We start from the raw sequence: 13588 nt of genomic DNA on the forward strand, positions 1-13588 counted from the left end.
GAATTCATAAACATTTACTAAAATGATAAACCATCTCTACTCTCTATTGACCCATATTGGGAATAAAATCATAGCATCATATCAATTTAACCAATCGGGTTAGTCTTTCAAAGTTAAGAGAAAGAAACACATTTTTTCAGATTTATAAAGTGGCAAAATTTGTGATTTGTTTGGAGTGACCTCAATTATTAGGCAATTCTGCCAATTCTCTGAAAATATGAAAAGGAAGCAAATGAAACAGAAGATTGGGATAATGGGTTACATTTATGTATAACACTCCAAAATTCTTTCTTTTTGAATTAAGACAAAAAGAAAAAATGGTTTTATTTTCATAATAACTGACAATAGGGAGTAGACATGCCTAACTCTGCCTTCCTGAAGTTTAAGGGACATGGAACATGGAAGCTTCAAGTGGATTTGAGCATTGAAAAGTAGGTTGAACTCTAACAACAATGGAATTCTATGAAAGAAGATTTCAAAGCAGTCTATGTCAATTATTTTTTTTTAATTAAAAATCAAATTTTGTGTTGTCCTCACATTATTAACACTAATTATAATTCCAGTGTTTTTCATGAACATTTTGGTGATTTAAGTCATTCCAAAAAGTTGTTGACTAAGGCATTGACTGTTATACTGAGTATTTTATAACATTTTCAATCTGGTAAACTTTGCAGCTAAACATTTTGAGTTTCTGTGGTGGAGGAGGAAAGAGCAGTGTCTGAGCTCCTATAAAATGGCAAAACCTTGATTCTAATAGGAAAATTTCATCTAATTTTATTTTCTTTAGTTAGAAATTCCAGTGGAGAAAATACTTTTCATGAATAGTGATTTGAATTTTTGAAGGAATGCTTTTGATTTTTTAAATATATCCCAAAGTGACAAATTTTAGAGATGTGTAGATAAGTAGACACACTCAGAAACACAAACTATGCAGACACTTTTTAGGTGTGAACGACATCCTTAAGACAGAGCACCTATACATAGGAGGGATTCAGTTTAAGAGTTTTTTTAAAGTTTAACAAATTTTTAAGAAATAAATAATTCTTGTGTTGTAGAAGCTACAGTAAAATGCACTCCCTAATTATCTTGATAATTCATTAAGAATCTTCATTTACACAGAAATTTATACAAAATATTATTTTAGCTTAACTATTCTCCACTTTAACTACAGAGGCATGACTTTGGAAATGACTCCCTACTAACCTAGTAAGACACATCCCAGGCTCAAAGCCTTCCAAACAGCATGATGCTCAGCTTCCAGCCAGGAACTGTCAGCACACAGTCATGGGTAGAGTCTTATCCCTCCACTGCTTTAGAACCCTGCTTAAGGTCCTGTGCAAACCATCCCCCACCTTTTTTGTTTTAACTTTTCCAATTCATAAAAGGGAAATAATAGTTGGCATTCAATAATTCTTTTGAAACTTTAAAGAGAATTGGCTAATCTTTCCTAATCTCTAATTTTTAGAGAGAATTTTAGGCAATGATCATTTTTTTCTTGTTACAGTTATTCCTGTAGAATTTTTTCACAATTCATGGACTTCAGTCCAACTTCAGTTTATCAAAAGAGTTAATACCTAGAGGGCCATGTAATCAGTACATAAGCACTTGCTGTAAAATTATTTTACTATTATTACTTTACATTGCTGCAAAGAAACTATTGAATCAGCTGAAGGTTGGTACTACAGCTATGGTTACTACCATAGTACCATAGTTCCATAGTAGGTCATGCTGTGGTCACAAGCAAAAGCTATATTTCCATGGCAATACAAGATAAGTGTTCCAAGGCAATGAAACAAAATGGCATGTTTTAGTCAGGCTTAAAAGGCCATGGGGACTCTGTTCAATCTAGTCATTCAGATTCCAAAGGCTAACAGAGATGCCATCTTGACACAGGCTTCCATGATTACAGCAGCAAGAACAATCATGAACTGGCTTTAAAAGCCTCTGCATAGAAGTAACTTCTGCTCTTCTGTTTATCCAAATAAAATCACATGAACACACCTAATTTCGACAGAGTAGGGAAGTACAGTCCTACCAAGACACTTGGAGGAGAAGGAATTGGAAATACTTGGTGAACAATACTAATCACTACTAGACTAGCGATACAAAAAACAAGAAATTAGCCACTGTTTCATAACATACACTCCTTCCTTGATGGAAGAAACTTAACTTTATAAGTCATCCAGATGGTCCATAACTGGATATACTGAACATTCCATTGGTTATTTCACTGTTATTGAAGACTCTATTCAGTTCTTCCCTTCAATTCATTGCTGAAAAATAATTTTTTTTGTTCAGAAGCTATGTTATGCATGATAACCTGATATAGACCAAGGCGTAGAGTAAATGCATGGATGGTGGGTCTGGCAGAACATGGTGTGAAAAAAGAAAAGAAAATTCATTCACAGAACATCTATTCCAGTGAGGACATATCACTTCTCCCTCCCCCATGATGAAAGCAGTTGTCTTGGTGGACCCTGTACACTATTGCATTGTACTGATGGTTCAGCATTACTCTGTGCTATGGGCAGACTGGGATTTCAGCGGTATTGGTGGCCATCCAGTTTTGTTAATGGTAATATGAAGTCTTTAAGCCCATGTACAAACTCTGTCCCTGCTACACTGGACACACGGTTCATGAGCCAATTTTGAAGCAGTGGGATTGTGGAGGAAGAAGCTGAGTGACATATAGGTCAACATTGCCACCTTTTTACTAGAAGCCTCCTATGCAACACATGTTCCTTTATAAGCATTTACCCAGGACACTGATATCTGAATTCATTTCAAAAGGTCCACCTCATACCTCTTGCTCAGATTTTCTTGTTACACATCTTTCAAACTTCTCCCTTCTCACACCCCAAACATCCATGAAACCCTTTAGCTACTATCCCTGAATCAGTCTAGGTCCATACCTCTAGTCATCTCTTTCAGGTAAAGTGGACAACCAGTTGTTCTACTCAGAGTTCTTCCCACCATAAGGATTTACTTTTCCTACTGTCCTTCATGACATTCTTATAAGGGCTATAATGCAGCAACAGTCCACTTCCAACCAGTGCCAACATATGATGCAGAATTGAATGTTTATCGGGCTTAGTTTTTTTTTCCCCTATTGACTGATTATGAGAAACACCTCAGGTGGCCTTACATATGGATTGAAGGAGAGGTGGAGGTGTAGCAAGAATAGATTCATTATGAGTGGGAGCTGCTACCTGCGCATGCAACATTTTTGTGCTTTCAGTACCTGCTTGAGACTATTCCTGCTTTGCCTATTATAATTGCACTTGATAGTAGCATGCTGCTTTGTATATTCAACTTTATGACCCATGGGATCAAACATCACCCAGTTCATGGCGGTTGTACGATTTGGGGAGGAATTTAGTTTCCCTTGATCAGAAGTTCAATTCCTTTTAGACCCAATTTTCAAGACAGAAGCTGGACTTCAAAAGGAGACTTTTTTTTAAGAAGTCATTGCTTTCCCCTGAAACCCAAAGTGCTCTATGCTGTGATTCTACTGTCAGAACTTGCCATAAGTAACATACATGTCCCATCACTGCACAATTGATTTTCTCAGTCATATGGCCAAATAACAAAGTTGCTTTGCACACCAAGCTGAATCAGTAGGACAGCCTTCTCTTGCTCTGGCTCACACTCAGAAGGGATAGCATTATGGGCAGTTGATAAATAGGAAGGAAAACTCACCCAAATGTGGTATATGGTTCTTCCATTATCCAAAGATACCTAACAATTAGACATATTGCTGAAAAACGTGGGGCACTTTAGCAAGAATATCCTGACACGACTAGACCCCTAAAATTCACAGGAATAGTAGGCAGAACCCTACTTTTTAATGGGATTTTATCGTCCAAGCTTTGGAAGGCTTAGACCTTACAAAGCAATACAGAGTAACTGCTGCTTACTGCTCACCAAGATTTACGTGCCTGATTTCAACAATCTAGAGGACCAGGATGTTGACTTGAAGATAGTGAGATGATCAAGATCTCAGAGGAATAAAGATAGAGGGTTGATGTATCCCTTAGATAAGACAGTGAATATACATCATACATTTATGTATTTATGTATGTATACATTTATGTATGTATTTATGTATTATGTATTATGTATACATCATACATAAATTTGATGGTATTGCATGGCCCTTTTTCGCAACTACCAGGCGTCTCCTTCAGTTACGGGACTCCCAACCCATGCGCTGGGTGACCACTGATGCTTTGGCAATTGGGTGGTGGACACATGATTCAAGTCAGGTCTTTTTCACCAAACCTAGAATATTTTTTTATTTATTTAAAACTTAATTATACCTTGGTAACTTCACAGCTATTTTAATTTTAAGGAGTCATGATCTGTAAACCACAACAAAATATCCTTGGGAGTCGGATGACTATTGTGAAAAACATGTTCACTTTGTCCTTGGTAGTGAATTGCTACCATTTGGTCTTGGCCACTCCATGGCCCTATCATGCACATTGAAATCAGTGAGCTCATTACAATGACATCGTTTCCTAATTTCATCCCTAGCCTACAGAGAACAAACACTATAATGCTTTTCAAGAATACAGGGGCTCCTCTCTCGAGTATAGTGATGCCTTATTGACGGGATTGTCTTATGGGCCCTTTCAGAAAACAGAATTGGAGGATGGGTAGGTATGTCACAAATGGTAAATCCACTCAAACATTTGAATCCCTCTATGTCAGCGTTGCCCAATAAAAATATAAATGCATGCCACAGATGCAAGCCACATGTGTACTTACAAATTTTCTAAAAGCCATATTTTAAAACACAGTAAAAAGAAATAACTGAAATTGTTTTTAAAATTATATTTTGTTTAACCTAATATAGATGAGATATTATTTCACTATGTAATCCATATAAAATTTATATGTAATCCATATAAATCCATATCTCCATATTATCATTGAGATAGTTTGCAGTTTTTGCACTATTTTACACTTTAAGAACATCTTGATTTGGACTAGCCACATGTCAAGTGCTTAACAGTCACATGAATTCCTCCCTCCCCATTATGCCAAAGAATTTCAGGCATTTAACTTTATTTACTAAACACATCATTTGAGTCTAAGTTTCAGTCAATATCAAGCACACAGCTAGAACTACTTCTCACAGCTCAAACTAGCCCTTGATTCCAGAATTTCTGTTAAATCCAACGATATTAATAAATGCAGCCACCTTAAAATTATTTTCCTTCTTTCCTGGTCTAGCACATTCAGAATCATATCCCATAGATATTCACCAGGATTCTGTTGGAATAAATTAGCAAAATCTAGTAAGCCTTCTTTTCCTGAAAGAGGTATTGTAGCTGTGACATGTTGGAAATTGAATCTGATCTTTGTCCCGGGGGTAATTAGGAGCAGTAGAGCAGGGTGCGAGGTGAATGGATATCCTTTAATGTGATAACTATCTCAAGGACTCCAAGTAAGGCAGCTCCAGCTTCATCCATGGGAAGAAAAGGCTCTTCCTGCTGGCAAGGGTGGATCAGTGGAATTTGGAGGGTTGGAGTGCTCAAGTTTATCTGTACCCATCCCCATAACTCTATTCCAATTTTCAGGTTCCTGAACTTTCCCCAGTCAATGCTCTAAATTTTCACACAGGAGGCCCCAGTCCAGCAATGCTGAGTCAGAATTTCAGCCACAAGAAGCACTGAGGCAATAAGTCACAATTCTCTGTGCCCTACTACCATTGTGCCTTGAGCCAAGAATTTAAAGGCTGGGTATATCACTTCTCTAAATGATTCAGTGCACTCAGAAGCAGGCAGCCCACCTACACAGTCGTTGTGTTCTTTATTAATATCATGATAGCCTACTGCAGGAACCCCACAGTCCATCAAAGCCTTGCCTCAATTGGCATTTCATTACAGGTGACCAGGGGCGATACATCATAGTACTGTTTTGTCACTTTATACTACAAATGGTCAGGTTCTCATTTTCTTTTTTTATTCTAATTTTAATTTAGTTTTAATTGAGATCTAATTGGCAGATAACATTATATTAGCTTCAGTTGTACAACAAAATGATCTGATATTTGTATATATTGCAAAATGATCACCACAATAAGTCTAGTTAACATCCATCGCCACAGGTAGTTACAATTTTTTTTCTTGTGATGAGAACTTTTAAAATCTACACTAAGGGCTCATTTTCTAATTACATTCAGATTTCACTCACTCCTCATTAAGCAGGTGAGTTAACAAATCCCAGATTCTCATCCTAGAGGTCCTGGGGTAACAGCTAGTATCTGCATGATGGGTCTCTGCTTTCAAAAACTAGTGAAGATTTTGGAAGGAGTTGGTACAGTTGAAGGAACCAGAAGTTTCTCTATATATTCTCATAAGAAAGGGATTTAATGCAGGCAATTCGGTACTGCAAAACCATTGGAAGAAGAGGAGGTAGACATTTGAAAAAATTTACCCAATAATAATTTACCCGCAGGATACAGCAGCTCAGGAAGCGTACCAAAGGAGCAATATCTCACTTAAGAAATGAGATATCAAGAAATGAGATATCGAGGCAACACAGAAATGAAAATTCTTTACGTTTAAGTCTTCCATGTCTGTCAACGTACTTATTTCTGAAAGTGTAAAATATACCCAGTTGACATTCACCGTGGTAACTTACATCTAGCAGGCACTTAGCACTGTTTGTTTGGCATTATCTCATATAATCCTCAAGGCAGCTTGGCAGAGTGGGTTCTATTCTCTTTATTTTATAGACGAGGAAACTGAGTCAGAGACGGATTAAAGCAGTTTTCCTGATTTGCCACAGCTATCAAATTCAGGGAATCTAGACTCTATTCTTATTTGCTTCCCACACCTAGGTAGGGCTTATCTGTAGTGAGCTTCATGTATTATTAATAACTGCAAAGTCAGCATGTATAAGCTTTCAAATTACCACAGTTATCCAATTAACCCATGGTTACTTATATAGCCTTTTGTGCTTCTCTTCAGGAGCAGGCTAATGAATTTCAGTATAAATAATTTTACAAGTGGGAAACAAAGGTCATGGAAAAAAATGGGACACTTCATAATAACTGTTACATAAAGGACTTTTTATTCCCCCAAAATCAATTTTGAAGATTGAAGTCTTGGCAGAAGCCTAGTCAATTTTAATTCTAGTGCTATTCAGTTGTTTCTAATAAAATTTCTAAAAACTAATAATAATAATGTGTCAATTTATTAAGTATAACACTTTAATTTTACAGATGAAATAAGAGAACCATACATGTCTAGTAAAAATATAAAAACATGCGTGGAATGATTTACATCAACTTCAAGGTGCTAGTTACCTCTGGGGAAATGAGGAGTAGAAACAGATAGGAATACAGCTATAGCAATATCTGTAAATTTTAGTTTCTATTTAAAAAGAGAATATAATCCAAATGTGGCAAAAATTTAATGACTGTTTATGCAAAGTGTAAATGAGTCTCTATTATATTTGTGTAGTTTTCTGCATGTGTGAACTATTTCATAATCTGAGATTAAAAGAGTTTTAAGAAATTGACATGAATTTTTAAGTATTATCACGGTTCTATGTTTCCATTATGTAATATGGCATACTTTGTTTATCATATGTTTCATGCTAGCATCTGCATTTTGAAAATGGTATATAATAGAACTTTGGAAAAGTACCCTAAATTGACAGAGGTCTTTTAAAATAAAGCCAAAAGAAAGAAGAAAAGAACTTTACCCAAGAATTTAAATCTTATAAAATATGCTTTTGATGTGTTGGGAATTTAATGTGCATTCAGGTCAGACATGACCTTAGTTTTTAAAGATCTAATCCAGAAACAAATGCCCAAAACGGATTTTTCTGTCTTAAAAAAATGAAAGAGACACTGTGATGTACCTTACCATCAAGAATATGAAGAGCTACATAAAATATTATGTCATTCAATTTATGCTTTAAAATATATACAGCATGTAATTATTATGGGTAAATATGCTTGTTCATTATCTTTTTTCAAATGTGATTTAGGTATTTTCAATTTAAAAAGAATCAGTAGAGTCACACAAAGTCCTTTCACAAAGAACTGTACAAAACTGAATTACCATTTCGAGAATAGGGTTTGCCACAGAAATCCTCATTAGTGAAAAATGTTCTAAAGAGAATCAGTCAGACTATTCACTCTATAATTTAACCAAGACATTACAGTGAACTAACCAGAGATAGGACACCCTTATTCACCACAGTCTTTAATGTCCTTGTAGTTCCTTTTAGTTTTAACCTATCTTTCTCTTATATATTTCTATCTTGTTTCCATTAACAGCAGCAGTTGTACAAGGAGAAAAGTTGAATAAGGAGAAAAATTCAGAATGGTACTCAATAATTGATGGTTGTCCTTATCTTTAAAGTAAAAATTAGATAAAGAGAACCTTTGGAAGCAAATTCTTATTATTGTAATCTAATAGATTTCTCTAGAACTTAATTCAAAATGAAGTATTAGAATGATTGTATGAACTTGTAAAAGTAGTTGAATGGACACTAGGATCTTGTTATTGATGTTTATAAGTGACTATATAGGTGAACAAGTGAAACGCTGAGAAAAAGTTAAAATATGGCCACTTTCAATTACAGAAGTGCATTTTTTTACACAAGTAGCTGCAACTATCCCATTACTTCTGCTACCTTACATAAATTAGACATCTATACAGATGTATCTTGGATTATTTTCTATGCATCAAAGAAAAAACGTAGTTGATAAAAAATAATTGTTTTTATCATTCATACTAGGTTCACTTAAACTTGCTTTGCAAGCAACTATCAGAATCAACCAATTCAACTAAAATCAAAGTTTTAGGGATTATTTAGAACATGAAACAAAATGCATATGATGCATTTTTGGTATCGGACTAGCATTCTGACATGGAGTAAGAAATTATTTGATTGTTTTATCAGGAGTAGGTTACAGTGCCTTTTACATAGACACCCGTATTCTACTGTAACTAAAACAATTTGGGTTTTATCAAGTTCAAGGGAAAATTTTCTTCTTCCAATTTAAAATTGCTTTAACACTTCATGTCAGCCAAATGATAATTTTTTTTTAATCTTTTTTTTTTATAGCTACTTTATTTATTTATTTATTTATTTATTATTTTTGGCTGTGTTGGGTCTTCGGTTCGTGCGAGGGCTTTCTCTAGTTGCGGCGAGCGGGGGCCACTCTTCATCGCGGTGTGGGGACCGCTCTTCATCGCAGTGCGCGGGCCTCTCACTATCGCGGCCCCTCCCGTTGCGGGGCACAGGCTCCAGACGCGCAGGCTCAGTAATTGTGGCTCACGGGCCTAGTTGCTCCGCGGCATGTGGGATCTTCCCAGACCAGGGCTCGAACCCATGTCCCCTGCATTAGCAGGCAGACTCCCAACCACTGCGCCACCAGGGAAGCCCCCAAATGATAATTTTAAAAAGACATAATGTTTAAAATTCAGAGTGCTACAAATGTGTCAATTAATAAGCTTCATTTAATGAAGCAATTCAAGAGTATCACCCAATTTCTTAAAATGACTTATATTGAAGGTTTTAATGATTACATAATTAATATGCTCATAATACAGGTAATTTAGAAAATAAAAAAGCACAAATTAAAAACAACATCATCAACACCCAAAATTTTAATATGCAAGCAGTTCTCATTATCCATCTGTAATCATGAACAAAGTTCACTTAAAAGGAATTCACACACACACACACACACAGAAACACACACAAAAGGCAAGTGCACATTTCATTAAAATTGAAAAAGTAATTAGGACTTTTTAAAAATAAACCACAACTTAGAAAAAGTAATTTATATCATGCTCAATAAAATGTATTCTATGTTTGGGACTCTGCCCTAACTTGGATAATGAATCAAGCATCAACTCTAACACAATTTCTGTGATAAATATTGTGTGATGGAAAGATATGAAATCCATCATTTCACATGTGATTTTACCAGAATTATCATATTCTTTGTGTAGAACCCATTTTGTCATACTTAACGGATTTTCTCATTCTCAACATTCAACTGGTCTAACTCTGAAAAATCTCATCTGTCAGTGTTTTTTGTGTAATTTAAGCAGTTATCCAAAAATGCTTTCATGGAAATCTCTTCTTTTCGACATCCTGTATCTGTGGTAAGATTTGCAATTTTACTTTACGAATGGTATGTGTTGTGTTTGCTTTGGATTATTGGATTAGCTGAGACTGATCTACAAAGACTGACTCAAAGAGTGGGGATAGGTTCTAGATGCAAGTGGGGAAGGATATTTGAGGGGAATACATTTATAACCGATGATTTTGTTAATGAATATTTTCGGTTATAACAAAATTCACTTTCCTGTGCAACCTCAGTACTTTGGTTACCCAGATAATGAACTTGAAGATAATTAGTACTTTCTATTTATCATTCTTGTATTTGGGTGTATTCATATTATATTTTAACTTATACTGTGATTTGTAAAAATTCCATGCATGCTGTTTGTAACCTAGTTTTTCTACCTTAAATATCATGAAAGTTTTAATAATGTATCATGTCATTCACATGAGTTCTTACTCAGAAGTAGTCTAATTAAATTGAATGTGGGTTTAGGATTTAGCACTTGCTAAAGACTTTAGGTCTTAGCAAAAACAATTCATTCTTAAGATAATGAATGCACTAAACATGGTCATTTGGGGATTCAAATTCATATAATACATGAGTAAAATGCTAATAAAAATCCAGTTCTTTCTATAGTTCAGAGTCTGTTCCAGAGTATCAAAATAGAAGTATTTGTTTTATTTGCTCAGGCAATGTTAGTGTATTGAAACAAAAACTGTTTGAAGCAATTAAGGTTCATTAAAAATGTTGCTAATTTAATGAAACCCTAAGAATGTGACATCACAATAAAAATGAGCTCTACTAGTAGATTCTAATAAAAAATATAAAGCTTTATGTTTCCCAGAGGGAGCTCATAAATGTTGAGTATGGTAAATCTCTGATTTCTAGGCTTTTAGAAACCTCTTAACTAGCAAAACAAAGATAGTATCTTTTCCTTCATATGGCAAGTTCTTTTTATTTTTAAAGTAGAATATTCGCTTTTTTAAAAAGAAATAATTGTTAGAGCAATATTGTTTTCAGCTTGTTAAGTTGCTTTAATTTTAAGCAAGGTATCTAGCTATGTGAATGTCAAGTCTGTTACCAGAGCTAAATTTATGAGATTTTTCCAGGATAACCAAGGACTTTCCATTATACATTACCTTACTTCAGATTTAACAGAAACAAAACGAGTAGGAATTAGAATTCAAACTGAAACTGGCAATCCATTCTACAAAAATAAATGTTTTCCAAAACCATATACGCAGGAGGAGCTCCATAAATACCAATTGATGGCCAGAATCAACATTACTAATATTGGTTGGCATCTTTCAGGCTAACGGTATGTAACTTCGGCTTATCCTCTTTCTACCACAAACATGTTAATTGAGACTTTTTTCAATGCACTTTCATCTTTCTTCTGCAATTCTTGTTTCCAAGTTGGAGAAAACAATGCACGCATATAGATATTTTAACAATACAAATATTAACATAAATTTACAGAGTGTGCTTTGTTTCTCTACTACTCACAGTTGGCGTGGAATTTTATGAGATAAAATTAATATGCGAAATCCAAATTGGATCTAAGAATACTTACTGTTCTTTCACCTAAAGTAAACTGAACTTGCCAGATTCTCTCCAGAACAGCTACACCACTCCACACTGCCACCAGTAGTTCATGAGATTGTCAATCTATCAGGTGTATAACCGTAATATATGACTTAATTTTCATTTCTCTGTGCCTTAATGAGTTGTAGTATCACTTTTTTTTTTTTTTTAAGAAATTCACGTTCTTTAATTTATTTATTTATTTATTTATTTATTTATGACTGTATTGAGTCTTCGTTTCTGCGCGAGGGCTCCCTCCAGCTGCGGCAAGTGGGGACCACTCCTCATCGCGGTGCGCAGGCCTCTCACCATCACGGCCTCTCTTGTTGCGGAGCACAGGCTCCAGACGCGCAGGCTCAGCAACTGTGGCTCACGGGCCTAGTTGCTCCGCGACATGTGGGATCTTCCCAGACCAGGGCTCGAACCCGTGTCCCCTGCATTAGCAGGCAGATTCTCAACCACTGCGACACCAGGGAAGCCCTGTAGTATCACTTTTTATGCAACTGTCTTTGGGGATTCCTCTTCCGTAAATTGCCTGATATGAACATTGCTCATTTTTCTCTGACAGTCATTGCTTTTTTTCCTGTTGATTTTCAGAAGTTCTTTTTGTTGATTTTACATATTTTAAATATCTTTTCACTTTAGTCATTTGTCTGTTTTCTTTCTCCATGCTGTCTTAAACAGAAATCCTTCATTTTCATATGTCATAGCATCTTATTTTGTCTTATGGTTTTGCTTTTGAATTAGTCACAGTCTCCTACATTTTTTTCTCTTAACAAGGTTTGCCTCTCATATTTTGGTTTTTAATGCAAGTTAAGGCCACTTTTTACATGGTGTTTTTTTTCTTCATATAGTAAGTCAGTTTTCTCCATACTGTCTACCAAAGCCATCTACCCTTTCCCTATTGGTAGCAAATTTTCATAGATCAAATCCCCATATATGTATGGGTCTGCCCCTAAGCTCTCTGTTCTGTTACATTAATCTATGCCTCTGTTCTTGCACTATGATACTACACTGATTTCATTGATATGGTTTTGCAGTAGTCCTTCAAATAAGATAGGGCAAGGTCATGATGGCCTCTGTAAGTCATCCCATCTATAAAAAGAATCAGTAGAGTCACACAAAGTTGTATCTATATTACTTAAGATAATCTAGTAATGTGACCTTAAGCTAAGTGACCTCTAAGGATCAGGATGATGTTAATAGTAACTAATGCATATGATTGGTGAGAATTAAAGGATGATTGTGCAAGCCTGTCACTAAACAAGCGACCTATGCATCATAAGTATTCAATAAATGTTAACATTAAAAATTAATAATAAAAAAGAAAATAATTCAAAGGCACTAAACCAGGTTTCTACTCTTTTTAGTGAATAGAGATAATGTATACAACATTACAATTACATGTTTATTTTACTTTAATAATATCCAGTAAAAACATTGGTTTGGTCAGCAAACAACAATCTGGAAAAATAAATTTTCTTACTATTATGCCATTATTTAGTATTATTTCTGTCATTCATGTTAAATGTTTTCTACTAATTCCATGTTAAACTTGACCAGCACTGGATTAAAATACAAGTTTTTAATTGCCTATTATATCTTTCAACTAATATGACAATGAAAGAGTTCAGAACTTCTCATAAGAGAATCCAGAATTTCACAAAACTGTGAGGACAAACCTATACCTAGTTTCACTCTTCAAGTGAGTAATTCTTGACCTGGGCTTGCATATCCAGCACCTGTTCCCCGCTGATAAGTCAGTATCCCCAGGGGTAGAGCACAAACACTGGTATTCCTGTTTGAAAATCTGCACTAGATGATTCTAAGGTGCCAGCAGAGTAGAGAGCCCCTGCTTTCATAGCCTGTTGAGGCTGCTGTCTCCCTCCTTCTCAAATC

The 13588-nt window shown here is 35.3% G+C and overlaps 1 protein-coding gene and 1 long non-coding RNA gene across 2 annotated transcripts in view; one reads left to right on the forward strand and one right to left on the reverse strand.

Moving 5' to 3' along the window:
• ROBO1 (roundabout guidance receptor 1) overlaps positions 1-13588 on the forward strand; it is a 913964-nt gene that overhangs the window by 457048 nt on the left and 443328 nt on the right. The gene's annotated exons all lie outside the window — the stretch shown is intronic.
• Positions 1403-11843, reverse strand: LOC309660196. The gene is made up of 2 exons (XR_014263259.1): positions 9438-11843; positions 1403-9078 (listed from the first exon to the last, which is right to left on the reverse strand). It is a non-coding gene; the product is annotated as an uncharacterized lncRNA (long non-coding RNA).

The sequence above is a fragment of the Balaenoptera physalus genome (assembly GCF_965194825.1).
Source record: "Balaenoptera physalus genome assembly, chromosome: 4".
NCBI lineage: Eukaryota > Metazoa > Chordata > Mammalia > Artiodactyla > Balaenopteridae > Balaenoptera > Balaenoptera physalus.